At 38.8% G+C, this 27,304-nt stretch overlaps 1 protein-coding gene and 1 long non-coding RNA gene across 15 annotated transcripts in view; one reads left to right on the top strand and one right to left on the bottom strand.

Annotated features, from left to right (window-relative positions):
- Window positions 1-27,304, top strand: part of NCKAP5 (NCK associated protein 5) — a 1,072,936-nt gene that overhangs the window by 775,466 nt on the left and 270,166 nt on the right. The window lies entirely within an intron of this gene.
- LOC143677558 (uncharacterized) lies at window positions 9,431-22,215 on the bottom strand. The gene is made up of 3 exons (XR_013172671.1): window positions 22,156-22,215; window positions 20,084-20,149; window positions 9,431-10,556 (listed from the first exon to the last, which is right to left on the bottom strand). It is a non-coding gene; the product is annotated as an uncharacterized LOC143677558 (long non-coding RNA).

Here is a 27,304-nt window from a genome sequence, read left to right as displayed (position 1 = left end):
TTTAATTTATTAAAAAGTTTTAATAAATTAAAGTTTTAATAAATTAAGCTCTGGGGAGAAGACTTGGGATCAGAAGTTAATGATTTGTTTAATCAGAAAGTATATTTGTTGCACACTTTGCAGGGAAATTGCAGAAATATGAGTCAGAAGTCTTTGGATTGCTAATATCAAATAAGCAAAAATTAGCTCCACTTGGCTTAAAAGTAGATAATAGAATTTATTGACTCATGTAAATGAAAGGTTGTGGTAGGCATCGAGTCTATCCAGTCTACCTGGATGCAGGTTTCAGACAGTAGCACCAGGAATCATCCTGCTGTATCCTCATCTCTGCCTCTTTCCACATAGCAGTAAAAGGATCACCTGCAGCCCTAGCTTTCTGTGGTACCAGCTTAGAACCCTAGTTGCTAGTGGAGAGAGTGTCATTTCGGCTAAAAAGTCTCAGGGCACATTGTCATTGGATAAGCTTGGAGCCCTGTGGACTGTGCTTATTGGCTAGCATGAACCATTGCAGATCCAAGGACCTGGGAGGAAAGGTCATCTCTACCCAAAACTGTATGTACCATGGTGAGGAAAGAGTGGTCCACCAATGGAAAATCAGGGTGAGATGAGAAAATGGTAGAATGGTTGTTAGGCAGGTTAAAAACAGCAGATGTGGGTGGGCCATGGTGGCTCAGCAGGTAGAGACCTGGGTTCCATTTCTGGTACATGCCCATGCAAAAAAAAAAAAAAAAACAGTAGAAGTGTAATACTCTAAGGAAATAAAGGCAGATTTTTTTTCTCTGAGTACATTCTCTAACTGATCTACTTGTTTTCATGCCTGAAACAGCCATTAGATTTTTCAGGGACAGAGTGCTAGGTTAGGACTTCTTTTCTACCCCTGGGCAGTGATGTTGACTGGGCTAATTCTCTCTCACTGGCTTCAGTTTCCAGATCTGACTGCTTGGTTTTTGGTATTTTTTGCTTTTACCTTCTTGTGGCTTTGAAGAATCAAATGAGTTAGTGTAGGAGAAAACATTTTAAATTTTTAACTAGTTTATGAATTAATAATATGAAAGTCATGTTATTTTCATCTTAAATTAATTTGATCAGTATAAAAGAAATATAATTGTACTATAGTTTATAATGGGATTATAAAATAATTGAAAAAAAGGAGAAAATCGCTCATGATTTTTATACCTTTCCCCCATGACACAATACTAATTTTTGTTTTGTTTCATATAGTACTTTTTTTCTGCATACTTCTTTTTCCAGATTATAACCTTGTGGCATATTGCAGACCCAAATCTTTGCTTTTACTTCCTACTTTTAAAAATTTAGTATTTCATTATAAGAACCTACTACAATGGCACATTCTCTTTCTAGCTGTCATTTTCTATGACGGTGTAAGATCCTGTCAGTGATATGCCTATATTTATATTACCCTATTGTTGAACATTTAGCTCCTTGCTAATTTTTCGCTGTTACTCAGTTTCTGTATCATTTCCTGTTCCTAGAGGAGGCGATTCAACTAGCTACAAACATTAGAGGTCGTAAACCCGTATCTATTTTATATACTTAAGTGTAAACACCTCCCATGAAAGTCTAGGAGTGTAACAGTTGTGGCCATATTTGTTGATCCTGCCTCTCCTGAGCTCCAGCCAGCTGCAAGCATTTCCAGGTCATAAATCCATGTGACCCACAAATATGGAATAGGTCTCAGAGCTGGTGCAACCCTGATTCACTTAGGATTGAACAGAGTATGGGCTCTGTTTTCGAAATGGTGTCTATTCTCAATCCCAGTTAGGTCTCTTCCCATGCATAGAAAATCCTGTGGGATTTTGCCTAGCACATTAGTTGCATAGTACGTAAAAATGAACCCATACAAAGCACTTGTACAAACAGAATCCCTCTCATGCTGATGATCAGTCTGAATGATGAGTCAAAAGACAGAAGCCAGGAATCCAGGGAGAGGCTGGAAAGATTTTCCCTCCCCCTCCTGTCATTCCCTCAGTATTATGTTCCCCTCCACATTTCTTTAAGACTAAAGAAAACTGAAATGATGGCAGGCTGCAGGAATCGCTGATGTGGTAATCTTGACTTTCCTTATTCAAGCCTAATTCATGAGTGGCTGTTTTATTACTTGTTCATGAATGAGACTCAATAAAATTTTCAATAAACTGCATTGTAATAGATATAGTTAACTATTCCATAGAATGTCTACCCCAGGCGTCTAATTATAGTGGACTGCCCACTCATCTTTCCTAATTTATAATGTCAAGATGTGTTTAGTTTTAATAAATTAAGCTCTGGGGAGAAGACTTGGGATCAAAAATTAAAACGTTTAAGTATTTCTAAAAGGTCATTTTTCCACATCATCACTGTTAAACAAATGAAGATGCTTGTAAAAATGATTCCCTTATTATTTTATTATTCATTGGAGGACATGATTTGATAATTTAAGATGTACAAATTAAGAGAGAATATATGCTAGCATGTAATTCCCCCTGCTTCTTGCCTTGTTTAATTGAAAACTTATAAAAAATGAATGTTGAAATATTTGAATGGGGCACTTGTACTCAGAGGAGGTAAGAGGGAGCAAGAAAAAGGGTCTGATTCTAAGACCACCTACCACCTATTCTGTTCCAGTTTTCCCCATAGATACATCTTTATCAGTGAGATCCCTTTCCTCACTTCTCGCCCTCCTGCCTCTCTCAGTAATAATGTTTTAAATTATTATTAATCCCTCAAATATACGAGAGAGTCAAAAGAAGCAGGTACAAAAGAAGCATTTGGACATTTTCCTCAGCAATCTTTGAAAGGGAACCATTTGTGTTTGCACACACACATACACACACACACACACACGCACACAAAACAGTATTGAACACTGATACTTTTACCAGGAAGGGTCCGTAGAAATTAGAGAATCTTAAACTGAGGGAGGGTGAAGCCTCTAGAGAAGGCCACTTGGCCGGTTAGTAGCCAACCTGGCATAGAAACTACAAGTCACCTGCCTCTCCTGAGTTCCTTAATTCTATGGGTCATGAAATTTCTTTGAAAACATAATAAAAGCCCTGGATTCTCTTGCCTGAAAATGACTCACCTGTATACAAGCATTATTTCTCGAATAAAATTATGGAATCCCCAAATTCCTGAAGTTTGCCTATAAATCCCACCTGCCTCAGAGTAAGAATCCCCTGATATGCCCCTTTGCTCTCCATTGCTGCCTCTGATTCCTGAAATGTTCCGACTTGATTGACCCTCCATGAATGAGAGGTCAATAGAGAGAAACTATTTGAGCATAAACAGGACTTTCTCAGCACAGTCTCAAATGACACCACTTTGGAAGTCACCTGCATAGAATGTGGCCAGGCTCTCTGGAATTGGAAAAGATGGCTTTTGAAATTTGTAATATGGAATCTGCTTATTGAAAGGGGAAAAGAGCATCAAATTTCAGGAGATGGGATAGTATGGTTCACATTGAAATAGAGCAAAAGCTCAGGGTATTACTAACCTATAATATTCCAGTGCAATTTAATGAATCAAGCCATGCCATTCTTTGGCAAATCTGTCAAAGTGTTGGAGTTCCTGCTGGGGTCAGCTTGTGTTGGCCAATTCTCTCAAATCTGACATTATTCCTCCCTCTCTTCCTCTCTAGGGAGTATTTACTTTGAGTTTTCTTAATAGAAATCAGCCAAAGTCTTTGGTGGGAGCCAAATAGTTTACATTCTAGTCCAGCCTGTGGTATACCAGCTGAATAATTCAAACCACCGTTGAGGTTTGCAAAGTTTCTTAATTGTCAGGCACGTTGCTGTGAGGAAGGGAGATTCTTCTCAGAGCAAAGGACATCAGAATCCTCTAGGCTCTGTTAACAAGAAGCAGCAGTCAACATTTGGTGTCTCCAGATGTCATTAGGTTTTCATACCCAATATACTTAATTTCTAATGTACTCATTTTAGAATGTGAACTCTGAGAGCATAAGGCAATATGAAGTGTCACAGTTAAGGGGCACATGACATTTTTGATAGAGGTTACAAAAATGAGGCTTTTCAAATATCCCTTCCCTAGCAAGAAGATACTTCACTAAGGCTATGATACATTATCATTCTGTTCTCTTTCATACCAAAAACAAACATTTTTAATATGATGAGCATAGTCATGAAATAAAGGTTTGCATATTAATGAAACAAGACAGCAAATTTTCATACTATAGCAGTCTCTAGCAGTTGCAGTCAGTGTCCTTCCTGGTTTCCTTATATCCGTTTACCTGTTTTGTATATGCTCTCAACAGTTAGTCCCTGTGTCTCTTGGTGGTTGGACTGGGCTCTGGTTTACCTACCTGAAGGGGAACCTTAAGTACTTAGGCATTTGTTTTTCCACAGGGTCAGCCCTTAATCAATAACTGATGAGAGAAGGGGTGACAAATTCCTCAGCTCCTTTGACCTTGAGGAACTGATCTCAAGTCATCCTTCTGGGACTTTGCTTCATATTGCACTCTTGCTTGGTTTCCTTCTCCACTCCTGAGAACATTTCCTAGTAAATCACTTTCACACAAATTTTCACCTCAGGATTTGCTTCCAGGGTCCTCATATAGACAGTGATCTTTAAAATTATAAAACTGATAAGTGTGTATTTTTGGAGAAAGAAATAAAAACTGCACAGATATAAAAAATAAAGGAAAAGGACTCTAGAGCCTACCGCTTAGAGATAACTACTGTATACATTTTGTATATATCTTCTTTTCTTGGTATATATATTTCTCTTAATTTTCAAAACTGACATTGTGCCAGATTGAACTTGTGTATCCCAGAAAAGCCATGTCCTCTAATCTGATTTAATATTGCAGGATGTGATCTTTTTGATTAAGTTGTTTCCATGGAGATATGACCCACCTAATTGTGGGTGGGACCTTTTGATTAGGTGGTTTCTGTGAGAGATTCCATTCAAGGTTGGGCTGCTTACTGGAATTCTTTAAGAGGAAAACATTTTGGAAAAAGCTTCTGAGCCAAGGGACATTTGGAGATGCAGAAAGAAAATGCCCCCAGGGAAGTTGTTTGAAACCCAAAGCCAAAAGACCAGCAGACGCCAGCCACATGCCTTCCCAACTGACAGAAGCCTTCCTTGAGTCAGGTTATCTTTCTCTGGATGCTTTAGTTTGGACATTTTTATGACCTTGGAACTGTAAACTTGTAACTTAATAAATTTCCCTTATAAAAGCCAACCTTTTCTGGTATATTGCATTTCTGGCCACATTTTTAAACCGAAACAGGCATCACACCAGAAATATGCTTCTTTCAGTGATTTTTTCCCCCCAGTTATCAGTGTAGGCCAAAGAACTTTACTTGACATTCTCCTATACAGTGGTTCTCAAGTGTACTGTGCCAAGGGATCTGTTAGTAGGGGAGCAAGAGATGGTGTTAAAATGAGCATGGAACTCAGATGCAGCTGCCCGGAATGAGGGGCCTTTATTATTTGGATGTGTCTGCCATAGAAATAGTTAAATCAGGCAAATCACCCACAGGAAAATGTTACTAATATACTGCATAGTGGTTCATTCATTCAATAAATGCACTATCATTTCTCTAACCATTCATGCCCATATAATTTGAGTAGGCTGTTTTTGTAACTGTCTTAAAAAAATCATATACAAATATTTCCAAATTATTTAGGGTAGCTTTGCTCTTTTCCCTGAGTTCTCATTCCTGATCTGAATGATGGCATCAGCCTTGACCCAAATGTCCCAAGATTGAAACCTCAGAGTCCATGTATTTTAACTCTCTCTTTTCCTTTCATGAAGTGTGATGCTAAATCATATACATCCTGTCATGGACATACCTTTTCAATCTAGTCTCTCTTTTCTATCTCCACTGCCAGTGTGCAAGCTGGGATCTTCATTATCTCTTGCACAGATTACTGCGACGGGCACCTTCTCCTCTTGTCTAACAGCCATTCTCCCACAGATTTAGCATGCCATTAGAGTCATGAAAGACCCTATACTGAAAATAAATAAACAAACAACAAACAGACCCATATACTGACCTGCGTTTCAGCTTCACCTGTTACCTCTCCTCCCATGTGACATACCTGATCTTGAGAACTTTGTGTGCTTTCATGTCTCTTTGCTTTTTCTTGTGTGTTTTCCTGTCCCTGGAAAGGGCTCTCCTTACCCTCATTCCTTTTAATAGGAGTTTATCTATCAAAATCATATTCATCCTTCAGAAATCAGCTCTGATACCATGGTTCCTAATATAGTTATAATAATAATGATGCACTTGGCTGAAGGTAACAGAAAACTCAGCTCAAACTGTCATAAAATTTTAAGAAAATAGATAGGGCATCTACCGCAGTTTGCTCAGGGTTTTGACTCTTATGTTTCTGACTGGTTCTGTTGACTTTGCTTTGTGTGTTAGCATCACACCAGGTAGCATCCCTCAAGGCAGAAAAAATGGTTATGACAAATCCAAGATTCACCTCCAATTAATATATTACTCAACATGTTTCTCACAGGAGTCCCAAAAGAATGAAGAATCATCTGTTACAAAAGTCTCATGCAATCATGGACACTTACATGGATCTAAAATGGATTTTATATGCTTTCCTGAGCCCATCACTTGTGGCCAAAGTAATCGGTTTAGCCCTGGGATGTATTAAGCAATCACAGTGGCAAGGGACATTGCATAATTCTAATTAGTAAGACAAATCAGGGCAGCCAGCCATGAAGAGGGGATCTGTTTGTCTATACAACAAATCCTATAACTTTCACATGCACACATATAATAGATAAGGTGGTGGTTGTGTAGACGGTCACCGATTCTTCATGTTAGAATGGGTCACAGAGGGCTTTCAGAGGTGACATATCACATTGTGTGTTATGTATCATTCCTTGTGCTTCCTTCTCAGAGTTGACCACCCTTGTCTGGCATCTAGTGGCTATTCAATAAATGTACAATGCATATGCATGTGCCAATGAATCGAAGTTAAAATGAATTGAATTAAAAGATATGTTTTTCCCCTTTAAGGTTGTTTTTCAAAGTTTATTTTTAAGTTTGGTGTCATTTTTTAACTTTTTAAATACCATCTTTTCCATATAGTTATTGTTGCCCTATTGAATTATCCATGACTTCACATAGCTCTTGCTGGCCAGAGGAAATTAATAACTGTTTGTACTTATATCTATTTTTTGTTCTAATGTAGAGGCTTGTCCCAAGAGCAAGGTCTACAACTTGGCCACACAGACCAACAAGTCAAAAAATTATGCTTGAAGTTATAATGACTTTTCTAATTCTATGGTTAAGATTAGAGTAAATGTCAGTGACCCATATTTGAAATAACTATTTCAAAGATCTCAAAAGTAAGATCCTGGAGAGAAGAGGCAGTCTCTACTGGGTAAAAGCCCCCTTTCATGCTTGTGTGCCAAATGAATAGACAGGCTTCTGATGGTCTCAACAGTTTATCCTGCTCTTTGGAGATTGTGCAATGAATATCTCCAGTTAAATTAGAGCTATTGTTGTAGCCCTTTTTTTCTCTGAAAATACTTTTTTTTCCTGAAAATACATTAAGATTCAAAATTTCCTTGCTTCTAGGTACAATCATCATAATGAGGTTAGACTCCACATGTATATGTAAATCTTAAATCCCATTTTTCTGTCTTTACATTATGGTGACAGAAAAAAGCAACCTATGCATTTTGATCAGATTAGAGTTATTTCTTCAGGGTTGAAGAATTTTAATTGGGATCACAGCCGTATTTGAAAGCTTTTTGCCATAGCCTTTTGTGTTGTTTCGAAAGAATAAATATTACCTTTCTTTAGAGACATTTAAAGGCAGTTATAATCTATCGCACAGAAACCCAATGTTTGAAAATTGTCACACATACTTGGAAACCATTCTACTTGGACTCCTACCTTGAATTTGGATCTCAAGAAAAAAGCTAACAGGATTCATTTAATTCCATTCCCCCTTCACTGAGCACTTGCCATGTGCTAGGCTCTGTGTTAGAAACTAGGAATAGATTGATGAATGGGGCACAGTTCCCCCCCTTAGTCACAGTCTAGTGGGAGAGAGAGAGATGTACACCTCAAAATTATGGGTGAAGGGTAGAATGAGAAGATGGTCCAGAAAGATTGGGCAGAATTCATGGCATTGAACTATGCTTATTTACTTTTAACCTACTCTTCAGCCCTTTCAGTAGTTCCCCAAGGTTGCCCTAAGGAGATGGCTAAGAATGAACTAGTAACTTCCCAAGGATGGGCTGTATGACCTTCCTGGTTGTACATTCCTTCAGCAATGAGTTCCAGGACATGGGCCTAGGAGTATTATAATAAATGTTGGATATGCCTATCTCTTTCGTATTAGTATAGTCAACTCCTTCTTTGTTCAGATTCAGGAAAAACAATTAGCACAGCTGTTGTCTGCCTGATGGACACCCTCTGTTTAGCAACCGCTGTATTTCCAAGTGCAGTGTCACCTGAACCCTTCTGATGAGTGCCAGTGTGCCATTTTACTTGATATCCCTTGGTTCAATAGAGACTTGACCAAATGCTAAATGTTATTGATTTGGACTCTGGCATGTAAAAGTGGCCAGCTCCTAGCTTCTTGGACTGATTATTCAAATTTTTGAATTTTGTAATTGCTCTTACCCTGTAACTTGATGCCTGTGCGTCTTTTATTTATTTATTTATTTATTTTTAAATAATTATTGGTAATTTTTTTGCTAAAAAAATTATGGTGAAGATTTAAAAAAAAGAAGAAGAGGATATTGCTATAAATCAGAAACTTTTATAATACTTAAGTAAGGATCTACAAATTTATAAACAAAAACAAAATTAAACATCAATAACAGTAACAAAGGCAACAACAGAGATACATATAGAGAATAAAACTGTGGCATATAAAACGTGGCAAACTGTTCTGCTTCTTAGTATATATTCTTGTATTTTAGCATGCATTTTGTAAGTATAGTTATGCTTATAAAGCAAGTTGAATATAATTAAAATATATTAAATCAGTGAAGAGCTTGCCAAAGCTTAAAACCAGGGATAAGAAAAAAGTACTACAAGAACTCTCAGTAAGTCAATAACTGAAGTTTTCCCTATAGAGTGAACATTTACTACTGTTCTTAAAATGTTTCCAGATGTTATGATAAAATTCAATTTAACATAAAAGCATTAATAAATGTAGCAGGACCTTTTATCATACATTTTCTCAGTCAAGTTATAGCAAAAGTGTAACTTTTCTTTATTGGATATCCCCAGCTCTTTTTTTAGTGATTAATAGAGTCCTCACAACCTGAAAAGGATGGAAACCACTGTTCCAATGTTAAAGAGAGATACTGAGTAATTTTTGATATGGGAGATACATATCAAAAAAAAAAAGCACATACAAAGAAATTGAATACACAGCTTCAGGCTTTATTAACCTGATTTTATTGTTAATAGAAGTTTTCCTCCAAGGTCTATTTCTCAGAACTAGAATTGTGACCTTTTATAGCTGTAAAATAATATGAAAGTTATTTTATAAATAAGGAAGGTAGCATGGCCTCTCCAAGACTACACAGCCAGGTAGTGATGAAATCAGAACTAGGACTAAAGCTTCCTGACTATACCATCATGGCCTAGATCCTCTTCTTTCTATTGTGAAATATTTCTAAAAAGCAGAACCAAGGGATGGAAATTATTAGACATAGATGAATTTGAAACCATGAAATTGTATATGAGAATACGGATTCTGGAGCCAGAGTGCCTGAGTTTAAATGTCAGCTTTACCATTTAGTAGCAAGTTATTTCATCTGTCTGCATCTCAGCTTTCTCAACTCTAAAATGGGGATGAAATAATAATACCTATCTCATATGTTTCTGGTAGAATAAAATGAAATTTTAGCATTGGGAACCTACACATGATATGTGCTTGGTAAGTGCTGTCTCCCCTCCTTCTCTTCCTTATCTGTGGCTTCTAAATTCTAAGCCATTGCTTAACCTCTTGGGGCCATTTGATCTTCCCCTCTACATCTCTGGGATCTACCAACCAATTGACTGGAGATAACCTTGTCAGTGTCGTCATACTCAAAACAACAACTATACCAGTCAGAGTTCAAGCAGAGAAGTAGAACCAGTCGGGAGATGTGTGATGGAAAATTAACTTCTGCAATTACAGGGCCAGGTTAGGCATCTCCAAGGCTGTTGCCTCTGCATATGACGCTGAAGCTTGAAGTCCACAGGAGAGGCAGTCAGGAAGGGAAGACCACAAGTAGGCTGGAACCCCTGAGCATAAGCTGGGATCCCATGAGGATGAACTGAAATTTGTATCTGTTCTTGGTGAACCGGACCTTGATTATAAGGTATCTTGCAAAAACTGGGGCCCTTAGTCATGGAAATAAACTCATATTCCTAGCTCAGTTGTTGGAAAAGGTGAAAAAGGGTTCAGAGGAAGGTATACCAATTGCAGGCCCAACTTCTGCTTCATTCATGTCAAGGAGGTGAATCAGCAAATCAGCAGCAGTTCATGTAAGCTATAAAATGTCGACTGCTTCACTTTCACCCTCCAGTCTCCCAAGAATCTTCCTTGTGGCTCACCCTAACCTGAAACATACATAAAAGAAACTCTCAGAAACAATGTAGACACATAGACACATTGCAGAGCTGTTACAGTAACCAACAACAGGAAGAAGATGTGGCGTAGAAGAGAGGAAATCAAAAGGAAATGAGGTAAACTGCCTTAAACCTGCTCACCCCTGATATTGAAGGGAGTGTGGATTGAGCGCCATGGAGAAAGTGTCCACAGAGCTCTACATATCCTTGCTCCCAGGCTCTGGAGAACCGTGTTCAACTGAATAAAGGAGGCATCTTTGAGTTAATTTCTCATTGTATACCTTTTCCTTGATGCAACATTTAAAACAGTTTGCATAAGTATCCATAATTAAAAGTGCTCCCCAAATACTTTTCAAGCTTTGAAATATAAACAGTGTAAATAATATATTGTATTTTTTTTACCCTTTTTTTTTTGTGAAATCAGGTAATACACACCAAGCAAAACCAATCACATCTGCCTAGAGAACCAGGAATTCTCCAATTTAATTGCGAACTTTGAAAATATTCTACATCAAGCATCTATAGATTAGAAACAAGTGAAGTGTTGTATGTTGTTCTAGTTTGCTAGCTGCCTGGAATGCAATATACCAGAAATGGAATGGCTTTTAAAAAGGGGAATTTAATAAGTTGCTAGTTTATATTTCTAAGGCCAAGAAAATGTCCCAATTAAAACAAGTCTATAGAAATGTCCAATCTGAGACATCCAAGGAAAGATACCTTTGTTCAAGAAGGCCGATGAAGTTCAAGGTTTCTCCCTTAAGTGGAAGGGCACATGGCAAACACAGTCAGAGTTTCTCTCTCATCTGAAAAGGCACATGATGAACACGGTCAGGGTTCCTCTCTCTGGAAGGGCACATGGTGAACACGACATCATCTGCTAGCTTCTTCTCCTAGCTTCCTGTTTCTTGAAGCTCCCTGAGAGGCATTTTCCTTTTTCATCTCCATAGGTCACTGGTTGATGGACTCTGCTTTCTTGTGGCTATGTTGTTCTGCTCTGCTCTCTCTGAATCTCTTTTCCAAAATGTTTCCTCTTTTATAGGACTCCAGAAACTCAGCAAGACCCACCCAAATGGGTGGAGATATGCTTCTACCTAATCCAGCTTAACAAGCACTCTTGATTAAATCACATCTCCAGGGAGATGATCTAATTACAGTTTCAAGCATACAGTAATGAATAGGGATTAGAAGAAATGACTGCCTTTACAAAATGGGATTAGGATTCAAACATGGCTTTTCTAGGGTACATACATCATTTCAAACCAGCATATTAAGTGTGACTTCATGTTGAACATTTGCATCTATTGCTGTGCAACAAACCACCCAAACGTGTAAGGACTATAATTCTGTGGGTCAACAATGTGGTTCTCCTGCTGCTCTTGCCAAGGGTTCACTCCTGTGGCCACAGTCATCTGGGAACTCACTTGAGATGGCCTCAGTCATGCATCTGGGGGTTGGTGTTGACTCTGGGCTGTTGGTCTGTGGAGTCTCAGTGGGGGTAGATGACCTCTGTTCCAAGTGACCTCTGTCCTCCGGTAGACCAGTGCAGGCTTCTTCACATGGGGATCCATGAGAGTAAGTGCAACCACTACAAGCCATATTGAGTCTTTGGCTTGGAACTGCCACAGCATCACTCATGCTACAATTTAAGGTCACAAGACCAGCCTAGATTCAAGGGATGGAGATAGTGATTCCATATTCTGATGGGAAGAATGGCAAAGAAACACTGCAGATACATGCAGAGATGGGAATTTTGTTTTTTATTTGCCACCCATTCCATGCCAAGTAATCATTCATATATTACTTAAGGGATAGCTTGAGTTTGGAGAGAATTTTCCCTGACTTACTTTGTCAACTGCTCATTTCCCCTTTTAATAAATTAATAATCACTTTTACTTTGTTATGCCTAAGTCAAAAAGATCATATAACACTTTTATTTCAAATAAAATGCCCCTTTGATAAGAATCCAAATGCTAGAATGTATCAACTTCTTCTTAGACAATGAAACTCACGTCCACCCTGATAGCCTGGTTCCGTCTTCTCCCCCTTTCCCCCACTAGCCACTTGGTCATTTAGGAAATCTCATTTAATTTACTTAAGCAGTTATATTCTCATGCCTCTATAGAAGCCTTACCGAGGAAAAGAAATTCCTCTGGCAACTCATTTGTCTACCTGAACTTTAAAAAGAAGATGAAACTTTAATAAGGTTTAGATGTCAGTATGACAGCCTGCTTCCTCCCTTCGCCCACTTGAATTTTCCAGCAAAGCGGTAAATAATTATGAAGCACTTTACAAGATAGGTATTTGTGTCATAACTATTATTTATCATTTGGTTTATCTCAAATATTAAGAGTGACCGTTGTTTAAAGTTTAACAAATCTTCAAACTGTGTCTTGGTTAGGGAAGATCCGTAAGTCATCGATTAATATTAATTAGTATAAGCACAAAGAAATGTGTGGTTGTTCAGCAAACATTTTAACACTCAACTTATATAATGCTTACCATATGCTAGGCATTGTTCTAAGAGCTTATAAATAATGACTTTATTCTCCCTAATCCTTATAGTAACCATTTTACAGATGGGGATGCTGAGGCACAGAGAGACTAAGTAATTTACTCCGGGTCAGTCGATTAATAAGTGACAAAGCTGAAACTGGATTTCCAGGTAGTTTGACTTTTAAACCACTACCCTATGCTACTTTCCACTGCACTCAAAAAAGTGTGTGCATAGCATTATGGATCATATATAGAGAAGCGTGAGGGAACCATAAGAAATTTTGCTTGTACTCATAGAAGCAAATAAGAAATATACACACAAAACTAATAAAGCAGCTGCACGTCAACATGCTGGAAAGTCCATGAAAATATGGCTTTGCCCCTTGTACATGAAAAAGAGCAGAGGAAGTAGGGGGTCTTATTTTGATGAATCCCTGCGACCTACTTCTTAGTGATAAAGGCCACTTCTTTCTTTTTAAAGCACAGTAGTTACTGTAATGAAATGAACATAACACCTGATGCTTAGGAAATCTCAGTTCCAGAGCTTTTTATCCCCCAGCTGGCAAAATCACTTCCTCATCTGTACAAGAAGACTTTAGAATAGAATGAACTATCCCCCCAGGGTAGCAAACAACCACTGTGTCTAAAACACTGCTAGTCTCTGTGGGAATATGAGATTTAAAACATATAATCCTGAATTTCAAGGTGCTATCTTACCCCTACGTTGCTTTTGTTTAATGTCCATTTCCCTTGTAGCTTGTTTTTCAGCCTGTCCTGATCAATTTCATGATTTTTTTTTTTTTTCCACACGAGCAGGCTCCGGGAATTGAACTCAGGTCTCCATCATGGCAGGCAAGAATTCTGCCACTGAGCCACTGTGGCACCACCCCAATTTCACAATTTTAACTCTCTATTTCATTATGCTTCTTTTTCATGTTAATTCTTCAGTTTAGGGCATACCTCTCTAGGTCCCAGTAATTTACCATGGTTTGGCAACCTTTTAAGTCTCTCTGGTTGACACTCAGATAATTACTAAGCTGAGTCAAACAAAATCTCTGATGTATATGGAAGGCTTTGCAATTAGTTGTCATTTAAACCTTTCATAATCTAACTTGTGCCAAAGAATTAACCTCGACTAGCTGTTAGGAGTTGTCTGCCACCAATTATTGTTGATTGTACTTTATTAGTCTGCATTGATAAGCCAAAATTTCATGTCATTTTAAAAGAATTAAGAATATTTTAGATATGACATGCACTTTAAGTGTGAACCATTGAATAAACATGTTTAACACTCATGATGCAAAAGGAGAGACCTCCCAGTAAAGTTTTATATTTTTGTAGTGTTTGGATTTGGGGCCTTTTAATTGTTTAATCTTTTTTAAGTCACCTAACTTCTGACTGGATGGTTGAATCCAGGCACCAATCTGCAACATAGGCTTTTTGAGACCCTGTAACTTTTTATGGGGCCAAGATATAGCTCAAGTAAAACAGAGTCCATTTTGGATGGCTGCGCAGTTGTGAAGGAAAAAGAAGTCTCCTTTTCCTGGTTGCCATAATAGCTTTTTGCTGTGTGCAGAATATCTCCTGCCTCACATGGCATTGTCAGAGCAGAAGAAGCTTCTGCCCAGCAGAAGCACCTGCTTGGGTTTCAGGGGAGAACCCCTCCCTGAGAGTGACTTCTCTGGACACATTGACCATTTGGCACTGCAGACCCTGGGTGGACAGCCAGCTGCAGTCACCCTCAGTTATGGTACAGCGCTGCTCGACCGTGACCTCTGTTCCTTGACTGCTATTCCTTTACTCCTTAATTGCTTCTCACCCAGGATAACAGGCTAAACCGTTCAGCTCAAATTGGTCAGGCCCCATCCAGATGTTGTTGGGAGAGAGGGGACTGAAGACGTTGTTGGGAGAGGAGGGACTGATACTACGTTTTTATGTTCAAAAGAGATTTTATATATATATAAAATATATATATATATAAGCATTGTTCTAAGAGCTTATAAATAATGACTTTATTCTCCCTAATCCTTATAGTAACCTATATAGGCTAATCTCAAAAAAGCCTATATATATATATATCAGTTTTTCCTTTTAATTTTTTCATTTCTCAGCAATCCTTTCTGACTTTGTATTACAATTATTTTGCTATCATAACCCTATTAACTTTTTCTACCAGATAGGATTTATAAAGCAATACTGGTAACTTGAAAATCTTTGACCTTAAAACAAAATCAGTCTGCCCTTTTATTTTCATTGAATTCTTGAGGCCCAATTTATGATGAGAATTCCTTGTTTCTTTCTTTTTTAGTTCTTACATCTTTCATTTTCTACAGAAAGCCTGTTGGGTGTCAGTTCTGCCCCAATTAGAAGAAAAGAAAACATTCCTATTTGGTGATTCTGCAGAATTGGTGCCATTAAGAAACCACTGCTCACTTTAGTAAGAAATTGGGTATAAATTAGGCAATGAAAATTCTGTATGTCATTATGTCACTGCTTTGCCCCATTCATGACCTCTGGCAAGTGGGCTGTTTTGTAATCCAGAGCCTCATTGAGGGAGCTGTAACCAAACTGACCCCAGGTATAAGACACAGCGCACTGTTTTCTTCATTGAATTTTTCCCACGTCTACTCTCTACATTTTTCCAGTTAGCTGATCCGTTAATCTCTGCTGTAACACATGGGTAGCTGTTGAAAGTAATGCAGCAGATGATATTTCCCCACCAGCAGCAATGATGGGGTTCCACGTGCGTAAGAAAGCAAAAAGGCCTTAATTGTCAGTGGTCCAGAAAACACCAAGTACAGTCATGCTGAGGAGTAACTTACTTTAGTGTAAGCATCATAAAGGCAAGAATGTTGGCTAGCTTCACTCACCTCTGCAGCACCATCCGTTTGCACAAAGGAGATGCTCAGAAAATGTGTGTGAACTAAATGAATAAAATGCAGTTGTGTTCATTTTGGTTGCAAAGATATTATAATCTGATGAATGAACATTCTTCCAGCACCTACTTTTACAATTTTATTTATTCCATTCAAAGACCTGGCTGTAAGATACAAAGATTCATAGAACAGAGAGCAAGAGAACTGGGATGAGTGGGTCCAAGGAGAGACGGCTTTGGTATCGGATATGTGTGATCCTCCAGATCTCCTTCTTACTAACTTTGTAACTTTGGATGTTTCTTAACTGCTCTATACTTCTTTTCTGCATTTGTACCATCAAAATAATTAAATGGTGTAGTGCATGCAGCCTGTAAGCACAAAGGCATGAAACATCATGGCATGTTGGAAAAATTACACAGATGGTTGAATTTAGCAAGAGTTCTGATGCCCATGCGAGAGGTGGGGGAAAGTCAAGAGAGGAGAAGAGTCAGGTCATCAAGAGTCTTGGGTGTCCAGCTGCTGGGTTTGAACTTTATCCTAAAACTTTGGGGTTTCATTGAAGAGTTTTAGCAGGGAAGAGGAATCACAGAGTCAAATTTGCATTTCATGACAGTGGCTTTGGCAGAGTGACATTGGGTTAGACAAAGAGGGCTCTTAACCTTTCCAGCTCTTCTCCAAGTTTCTCCTCATACCTTCTCCTGGTCTTACCTGTGTGCACTTCACAGAATGGGCCATGGTTTTCTGGCCTCTGAGCTTTGGCACATATGGCTCCCTCTACCCAGAAGACCATGTGGTATCCCTCCTTGGGTGCAACTCTCTTAGTTGCAGATGGCAGAGAACCCAACTCAAACTGGATTACACTGTAAGGGGAATATATTTGCTGGGAAATATTCACAAGCTGCATAGCTATATTCATGAGCTCAGACAAAGTGTGGGCTCACTATCCATCTCTTCACTCTCTTCTCAAGTAGGCTCTCATTACATGGAGGCAAAATAATGGCCAGTATTTCTAGGCCTACAGTTTGGTCTCTCAGCCACATCAATGGAAAGTGGACACTTCACAGTAAAAGCCCTGATATTGCTTCAGTTGAATCTGGTTGAATCATGGGCCTCCCTCTGAAACAGTCAATGATGCCATGGAAATGGAATATTTGGAGTGACTAGGTCTATGTCACATTCTCATCCTGAAAGTTAAGGAGGGGCGCCATGTTAGAGTTAGCTTCTTCTAACCACAAGAGCAGAGTTGAGGAGTAGAGGAAGAGATTCCTAGAAAGTCAAGGGGTGGAGTGAGAGATAGATATTGGCCCAGGAAATATCAAATACCTCTGTAACTGGCTAATACCTGCTCAACCTTTAGCTGCAGATTAGTTGCTACTTCCTCCAGGAGACTTCCCATGATGGCCCAAGACTAGGGAAGGCACTGCCTGTGCATGTCCAAACCACCATATCCTTTACCACCATACCAGTATCATGGTGGCTTCTTTACTTATTTGAATCATATGGGCACATCATGAGGGTAGGGACTCTGGCTTATTAACTTACATATTGCTATCACCTAGTGGGCAACTCAGTAAATATTTGTTTTGGGGGTACTGTGCAATGTCTTGGGACCTGAGAAATCAGTTTATCATACAGTAAAGTGATGAGTAGTTTCAGGGCCAGTGGAGTGGGGGGACACACAGAACCTACAGAGTTTGTGCCCTGATTAGATGGGGGGTTGAATGAGAAGAGAGAATCTAGAATTACGCCCTGGTTTCTGGCTTCTCTACCAGAGGAGGGTAGGGAGACAGATAAACAGTTCATTTCCATACCTGAGGTTTCTCTGGGGAGTCCTCAACCTGAGAAGGACAGTTAAAGCCTTTTGTGAGGTTGAGAAAAGTCAGAGAAAGTACTTAAGAACAAGAAGACTCCTTCTGGAATTCTGTATATTTCAGTAAATGTGTTTCCAGCTAAGGATGGACTTTTTATCTTGGATTCTATACTGCTGGGCTGGGAATTAATGAAACGTATATACGTATGTAGATAGATAGATAGAGATAGAGATGTCTGTATCTATACATGTGTTGTATATATAACTGTATAATTCAAATATATCATATATGACTTATGAGGCCTACATGGCATGAGGAAGATCTCAATCAGGAGTGACCACTACCTAATAAATTCTTAAAAAGAAGAATAGAGAAGGAAAAAATACAGGTTCTAGAAGAGCCCAAATCTCAATGGACATCCTAGTTCTTCCTTAGGAAGGGTTCAGCCAATACTCAGCTCTCAATGGAACATTGACCCTAGAACCAGGTTCTCTGCTGTGGAAACTCAATATAGTCATCATGGCAACCACTGATTTTTTTAAAGGTATCTCTCAGTCTCCAGCCCTGCCATTTGCCTTCTCCCCCATCCCTTTTTTAGAGAGATAGAAGCTCTGGAATCTAAAGGAGTTCTTTTATTATGTGCCTAAATTTTGCAGTGCTACTCCTCTATAGGAAGATTATTTGGGAACGGTTCTAGCATATGAGAGCAAAATTGGCATTAACCCCCTACTCTGAGGTTTATGGTGTTATTCCTACCTATGAAAAACAAAGCCCCAGATGGAGGATAAGTGACCTACCCAAGGTCACACAGCTGAAAAGTGGTGAATGTGGGCTATAAACTGTCTGACTTCAGAGCCGACATTGATACACCACACAAGGCTTCCTCCCACAACTAAACATCAGGAATGTAATTGAAAAAAAAAAAAAAAAAGAGCAAAAAGCCCAAATATACTAAGAGGAGTGGCCATGGTGGAACACATACCTGAGTACAGCAAGGTATGCAGGCAGTGGGCAAGGACCCATGCACTTACTACTTGGATGGCAAGTAATTAATTCCACCAATATGCACTGCACCCATTGTTGGCACCCAGAACTCAGAGCACTTTTCTTGCCCTTTGGTACATAAGATGGAGAGACAGAAGCACTTAGGGAACTCTTCAGAACTTCCCAGGTGCTTCCTGGCCATGATGGAGCTGCATGGAGATAAATGAGAATCTGGGTCTTTCCAGTAATTTTGAGGTATATTTCTATGTCTCACATAAACCCTAATATTTCCCTAAAGATGATTCACTGTACTGTAATGTGTATACAAGAAGTCTGACAGAGATCACATCTTCTTTCTTCCTTCCTTTTATTTCTTTCCTTTTCCTCCATTTATGTTTTTTTTTTTCCCTTTCCATTTCTTTCTCTCTTTCCTCTCTCCTGTCCTTGGTCTCTCCCTTCCTGTCTGCTGACTCTGATTTGATTTCTTTAAAGCTGAGGATACCTGTTTACTGAAGCTATGCTATCCTTGGTGATTTGGCATCAAATGTTGTATACTTAATTTTATGATTGGTATTTACATTAATTTCCTGACTTGACCATGTTTAGCCAGTTTGCATGATGTGTGTTCAGTGAATCAGCCCACTGACCTTCTCTCCAGGAGCCCAGACTCTGTGAGCTGTGTCCCCCTCTGCAGAACACACATTCAGAGCAGGACAGACAGAAGCATTCTCTGCCGGGGCTCTGCTCCTCCATGCCCTGTGGTTTTGTGCCATGTTATAATCTCTGTTTCTCAGTGTCACTGGTTGATCGATAAGTCTTTCACTGAATTGATGAATTTTCCCACCATCCTGGAGTGCTGTCCTAGAATGCAATTCTCTCTCCTTTCTCCATCCCCCAGACTAGGAAGGGTATAGCAACAGTCCAGTCAGGCATGCACATCAGCTTCTTCTCTTGTCTTTGCAAATCCATTTTGCCATTAAACTGCCTTATTGGCCAAGTTTATATAAAGGAAGCCAGATGGTTTCCATTTCCTCCTTTGACTTGAAGTTAGAGGTCTGGGAAATGAAACCAGTAGATCCTTTATTCATTAAGGTAGTTAATGATGGCCATTAATGACTTAAAATGGTGCCAACTCTCTGGAATTAATAGGGATGATCTTGGTTTTGTTTGATATAGTATGTTTGAAAACATGAATTTGTGAAAACTTTGTTGTGTTTTCATCCTAATATTTAGCATTGTGTAGACCTTTCACTGGACTATGATTAACTGCATAATATTCAGGAAGCAATTTCTTTTCATGGCCCTTTCTAAACTTGGACTCTTCAGAAGGTGTTGTTATTTACATTATACTGACCTTTGAATCAACTTGTCTTTTATTGTCCTTTTCTTCCTTATTTCAGAAATCCAGAGAGATGCAAAGCTTTGGAGAAGGACAAAAAATAAGTCAATGTTGTTATTTTATGATAGGATTGCCATTATCATTATCGATGTTATAATGGCATCACCATTATCATTATTAGTGCTACATTTTAATTGGAAGGGAAATGATCCAATAAACGTGTTTTAGTATTAATATTTAACTACTGGCTATGAAAGAAACCAATATTATATTATAAAATATACCATGACAGACTTAAAACCCATTTTTCTTGAAAATTCTTCTCTAGCAAGAGAGAAACCAATGAAATCTTCAAGAAAATGGGTCACTCTGAAATACCTAAGGGTAGATCTTTTATGGGAGTACTTAAATATCTGATATCTTCTGTGTAGGAAAATAAAATGAAATTGCTTTGAGTACTACCTTTCAGAAATAAACCAGGCTTTCCTAGTGGCTGAAACATCAGGAAGAAAATGGTACAAGTTCCTTCAAAGCTCTCTGCAATCTTGGTGTGTAGTATATTAAAAGAATCTGATTTATAGTGATGAGTTATTAAGGAGAAATTGAAAGTTTCCCAACCCAGGGATTTTTACATGCAAAATCTAAAAAGCCCATTATAGTCCATTAGTTTAAAAGGTAAACTTATTAAATCCGTCATGATAAAATAGCTGTCTCTGACTTTATGGTAAAATTAAAAAGGCATGGACAGCATTTTAAGACTTGCTATAATACACTTCTTGGCTCCCCTTCCAGCCATTGGTAGATACTGTTCAATGTGATGATTTAAAGATGATTTAAATTGGTCTCCCTGAAGAGGGGGGAGATCCCTAGAGGAAATACATTTAAGAAATGACGTAATTGGGATTTAGAGCAAAGTGACAGAGTTATTGGAGGGAAATCTCATGGTTTGGAGCCCAGTGACACATTAAAAGAAATGAGAGTTGCAGGCTCTTATTTCAGATCTCCTCATCCAAAGGATCATGGGCATTGTTTGTTTAAGCCCTAGATCTGCAAGTGGACACTGGGACTCCTGCAATGGTTGCCTTCCTTTGGAGCAAATTAAGTCCAAAAATATTAATTAATATTCTGCCCTGTATTTATCTAGTTTATATTTGTCCTTCAGGTTAATCAGCAACTAAAATAATGCCAGAGTTATGAATTTTCGAGAGAGAAGATGTCATTACTAAACTTCATCAAGTTTTTGTAACAAATGAAGTGGCCAACCCAGTAGGTTAAAAGATGATCCAAATGTCACACATCTTGGCAGTTAAAGGGCCCAAGAGCCTTTGGCTCTGAACTATCATTTCAAGTCCCCTTTCAGTATAACAGAAAAGCAAACTTACAGCATACATTATGTACAATTGGCGAGTAAATGTATATATCATATAAATGAGTTATCAAAAGGTATATATTAAGGTTGTAAAACAGCTACTTCCTAAACTCTTAGCAAAGCATTGAAATACACTGGGAGTTCTTCTGCCTAGTCTTGTAAAGGCCACTATAGATTGCCTCAACTTTCTCATCTGTAAAATAGGACCGAAAGGAGTTCTTGTTTCATACAATTGTTCCAAGTATTAACTACAGCATGTAAAGATCTTAGAACGGTGCCTGGCACATAAGTACATGGAAATCATTCCATCAACATTGTTAGTTACTGTTCCTGAGTCCACTACAGCTCACGCTTCCTTAAATCTTGCCTTCAAGAATCAAGACCCAAAATGGAATACTTTAATATTAATTACTCCAGGAAGGAGGGCACGTACTAACCTATATTCAGGCTACAAAATGATGTCATCCCAACCCCTATAAAGAAGTACAAAGCTGAAATAAGATACAGATTTTGACCCTGAGAAAATTATCATTTGAATCTATTGATTCAAATGTAGAGTAGAATTTCAGAATTAAGCAGCTCATGCCACATATAAACTGTACTTTGGTCCCAAGTCAACTTCCTTTCACCTTTTTATATAAACTTGAATTTCATAAGTAATGCATATCCATTAATAGAGGAATTGGAAACTACAGAATTTATCTGCTAGTTCAGTTACCCAGAAATCACCACTCTCTTTATGCGCATTCCTATTTAATTGGATCTTCTAGTATATCCCATTTTGTAACATAATGTTTTATGATGTCACAGTAGAACCTTTCCACATTACGATATGTGTTTCACACCAGCACTTTAATGGTTGTGTAGTAGCCCATTTGTAATAACTGTTGGTCCAGCAGCCCTAGATATAAGTAGTGGAGTCACCCAGCGAACCAGCCGATTACTGTCCTCTTTTATGCTGCAGGGTTACTCTGGTCACACTATGTACCAGGGAGCCCTTAATCCTAGGCAGGCTACAGGAGAGCCTCCTGATTGCCCACTTTTCGTTCAGTGTTGGTCTCTCTCATCTTGGCTGCTGATAAAGAAAAATAAGAAGAGTGTGGGCTCAGCAAAAACTCATCTTTTTTCACATTGGTTATCATTTCTATGGGTTTTGTCTCTGCTTAGTGAGATCAGGGGGTTTCTTTGGGGTGACAATGAAAATGTAGTGGGGAGTAAAGCACATAGAAGATAATCACAGCGATTGTTTGAGTCATAACCCTGCCTCATGTGATAATGATGTCATAAATCACTTAACTACCCCCCTATTTGTTGTATATTTTGTTTGTTTCTAATTGTGCTGCATACATGAATTTCCTGGGGATTTTGGAAATACCTGGGAAACACTTTTGTGGGGAGGAGCTGAGGCTCTGAGTCATCTTCTGAAAGATGGGAGGGTTTGCAGGAGGAAAAGAACTAGCAACATTTGGGTTTTTCATGTGAACTAATTTGATCCCACAGTCAAATGGATTGAAGGGTTTGGAGATCATATTTATAATGCAGTGCAATTAGAAACAAGCAAAATATATAACAAATGACAGCAACAACAAAAAGTGGCAGGGATATCCCTTTCTGAAGTGGCACTCTGGGTAATAGAGCAGTAATTCCCAAATCCTCTGTAAACACAGTCCCATCCATTTTGGCCTCCTGCCCTTTCCATGCAGGGATCCCACCTGGTCAGACTGGGGCAACACATAGCACATGAGTTCTCCTTTTCTCTTCTGATACCACATTGCACAGAAATTTACTTCTGACCTTTCAGGTTTCCTGTTCCATGAATACAAGCTCAGGCAAAGGGATGTCAGGCTCCCCTGACCACAAGTCTCAGGTCTGCCAACTGGTACCTCCAACTTAGGCTCATGGTATGGACAGCTCAGCAGCCCCCCTTCCAGCTAAATCTTTTGTACACATTCTAACTTTGTCCTTAGGCAGATTCTTAGAAGCATTATTGCTGAAATGGAAGGCTTTTTTTTTTTTTTAAACCATAGGTTGATTTGATGGCTGGCTAAGCTCTGGCAGCATCTTATCTTGCCATTGGGAACACTCAGAATAGGAGTTGATGGTTTTTCTGGGGTGTCAAGCACAGTGGGATTGCTCGAATGGTGAAGTCGCAGGACATAGGGATCGAGATATACAGCACTTCCTCCTTGGAGAGATCTCTTATCCCTTGGCCTTGGAAAGCATTCACTTCTCAGTGACCATCAGAATCACAAGCCTATCACTTTTTATTGAGATAAAATTCTACAAATGGTGAAACACACAGATCTTAAAGTAACTTCAATAATCATGGAACTCAGGGGTTCCTAAACCTAGGTGTGCGTCAGAATCACCTCGAGGGTGGTGCAGTGGTGGCTCATTGGAAGAATTCTCTCCTGCCATGCCGGAGACCCGGGTTCAATTCCCGGAGCCTACTTGTGCCAAAAATAAAAAAATAACCTCGAGCTCTCTGTAAAAACACAGTTTCCGTAATCCACACAAAGTTGGAATGTATGTGTGTGGTGGGGTGGGGGGGGAGGGGCTAGGAGGGATGATTTTAAACTTCCAGAGGATTCTGAAAGTTCTCTATTCTGTTCAGTTTGTAGAAACTGAGGAATAAAGAAGAGGCAGAAAGGTTAATTCTGTTATTAATGGAATTTACTCTAAGACTGAGTTCTCTTGATGACCAGTCAGAGTATTTTTGTAGCTCACCTAGAAACTAATGGGAGGGGGGGGAGGGGAACCAACTTGAATATTCAGTGAACATATTCTGTCATAAAATGGTAGGTGTTTATATTAAAAGCATCACTGATGTGCATACTAACACTGTTAAGACTGAGTTTTGTAAAAAGAAAAATATATAATTAGAGCGATACCTCTGGAATTTACTTCAGGTAAAATGTGGCATATGGAACCATGGGATTATATTTTATAGGTACCCATATTCCATGAGAATATTTGTAAAAGTCGGCAAAAGGAAAACAAGAAATATTTCAGGAATTGTAAATTTCTGAAAAAGAAGCTTAGTTTGAATTCCCCAAATTTCCTCTCTTTTTACAAAATTTTACAGTTGGTTATTTTTTTCTAAAATTTTATATAATAAGACTACACAAGGAAGTACATTAACATAAAATTGTTACCGTTTTGAAGCATGTGGGAAGATTTTGTATTAATTTAAAAAGGAAACATTTCTATGCCTTTTTCCCCTTCCACTAGAATTAAGCTTTTAAAATTATATTAAAAAGTGTTTTTTTTCTTTTCACAAATAAGATTCAGCCTCCTAGATTTCAAGGAACATAATGGACAGCTAGTATTCACATAGACGTGCTATTTGAAAGAAATTTGGCTTCCTGCTATTATTCACTGTTGCTTTTTCATGTGTAGGAATTGATGTGTGCCAAGAAAAAGGCAATTAAGGCTCTTAGGCTTATTTTTCAAGGTGTATTAAACTGCTGCAAGTTTTAACTATAGGTTTACTCTAAGAATCTTAAAGACTCCTTGGGAAATATTACCAACTGGGCCCACTGAGCTAGATGAAAAAGCAAATTCATTTTCATAAATAAATCTGAATTCCATTACTTTTCAAATTTATTTGTAGATTGAAGAAGAGGATAAGTATGCTAATAGAGGAAGGAGAGAATGGAAAATTATGAAGAGAATTTTCTCTGTGCAATCAATATCAGCCCTGTTCTACTGGGGTATTTTCAAACATGGATATATTAAACTTTGAAGCCTTATTTATTCAAGCATTCATTCAACAAATGTTTATTCAAAGCTTGTGATGTACTAGGCACTGTCTGAGGTGGTTTGGTGAAATACCAAACCATAGGACCCAGTTAAGAGTCCCAATAAGCTTACACCTATAAAATATGATTGTTTGCATCCATAGTGCTTAGAATCAACCTTGTGGTTAAAGTACTGGTTATTGGATAATAATAAAAATTGAAATGGCAGCTAACATTAATATAGAGCAAACTATGCAACAGTTATGCTCTAAGCTCTCCTCACTTCTTATTTACTCCTCACAAAAACCTTGTTAGTTTTTTAACAACAGAAAACTGGCTGCTCTTGTTCTCCAGTTTACTTGTGAAAACACCATGACGCAGAGAGGTTAAGCATCTTTCCCAAGGTCACACAGCTAATAAATAATATTAGGACGTAAGCCGTCTGGTTTTAGGACCAACTCTGTTAGTCACTATGTGGCTGAAAGGTGGGCAGGTTTTGTCACTTGTTTTGCTGTATAGCCTCTATTATTTTATTTGTAAGTTAGCTTTGCATGCTTGCCATATACATTTTCTATATGGAATGGCACATAAAGAGTAAAATCAGTAAATCAGAGGCATCCCCATGAATGATGTTGCTACCATGCCTAAGTACAGCCCAGCTCCAAATCTGAAATTTACTTGTGGTGGCATCTTAAATTATTAACTTGTCAAAACCTGAGTATTTGCTAATATTCTTCAGGGATAAAAAGCAAGTTTGAAAGCAAATTAGAAAATTGTGAGGCTGAGTTCAGAGACCAGGTGCACGCAGTCACGGAGCCTTTATCTGGAGGGATGAGAGAAAAGACTGAAGCCAAAGAGTCCAGGTGGAGGATGAATAACCTCATCGGATTTGAAAAGAATCATCAGTAGAGGTGGTGATGTAGGATTTCAGCTATCTGGGTACCTACTGAAAGTTTGAGGCCACTGAAAGCAGAGCATCTGATAAATTCTTGATTAATCCTAGAAGTAATTTGCCCTCTCTGAAAGCACAGGGAGCAATGTGCACTTAATTCTGACCATCCAAAGGACCTGATTTGTGATCTGGAAGTGAAAGGAAATTTAAAAGCATCAGCATCATAGGAATGATAGAAAACAGGGCAGTAGTTAGGTATTTCTGCTGTTTCTAGCCTTTAAAAAATAAGATGCCAAAGTTCACAGAAAAAGAAACTACAGTGTCATGGGGAGGCTCTTTGAAGGGGAGCACAGTTCACAAAGCATAGAAGACTCTAGAAAGGGAATGCAAATGGTGGATCTTCTGAAAAGCCCTGGTTGTGTCCAGTCTAAAAGCTTATAATGGGGTCTTTATTCAAAAGTTTGGCCATACTCCCCTTCTCCTGCTTGACTGAAGGGATTCCATGCCAGGTGCAGGATCTGATGCATTTCTTCCCTCTGGACCATTCTGCTGCAGGCACAGTCCTGTGCAGTCCTGCTGGCTGTCTCCAGGCCTCCCACTTGTCTCACTCCCACGTGAGTGAGAGTGACTTTGGACAGAAAGATTCAAGAGCTAGGCTCTGAAAATAAGTACGTATGCAAACTGTGTCCTAACTGGCTCTTCCATTTGCTAGTTTTCTGCACCAGCCTTTGTTCACAGACTCATCCAGGCAGATGCTGCTATGGTCACTCTTCCAATCACCGGTGAGAAGCAACAACTGGCCTGCTCTTAGACAGCTTGGCAGGGCTGAGAGCCCACTAATCAGCAGCCCCAGAGTTTATAGGAGCCAGCAGGGAGTGGAGCAGATGTGAGTTGTAGGTCTCTGGGAATAATAATTCTTTTAACTTTGAGCGCTGCAAATTCATTATCTCTTTAGGGTGGAAACTGGACCTTTTCTCTACTTGTGGAGTCCACCTAGCAGGGCAAAGGATAAGTGTGCCCTACCCATGTAGGTGGAAGCTGCTCAGTAGACAGTGCCAACATTTATGCATAGCCTTTATACCACAGTAGGACAGTGGGGAGGTCATGGTGGGTATTTAAATAAAACAGTATTCATCACTGAGGGAGTTGGCCAATAAAATCAGAATTTTAGAGGACATGGATTTTCACTAGAAGGGTGAACTGTTAACAAATAAAATACAGTAGAAGCAAAAATT

The sequence above is a fragment of the Tamandua tetradactyla genome, chromosome 3 (genome assembly GCF_023851605.1).
Source record: "Tamandua tetradactyla isolate mTamTet1 chromosome 3, mTamTet1.pri, whole genome shotgun sequence".
In the NCBI taxonomy this organism is placed as follows: domain Eukaryota; kingdom Metazoa; phylum Chordata; class Mammalia; order Pilosa; family Myrmecophagidae; genus Tamandua; species Tamandua tetradactyla.
The sequence above is the reverse complement of the archived record's forward strand: the minus strand, read 5'-3'. Positions and strand labels throughout refer to the sequence as shown.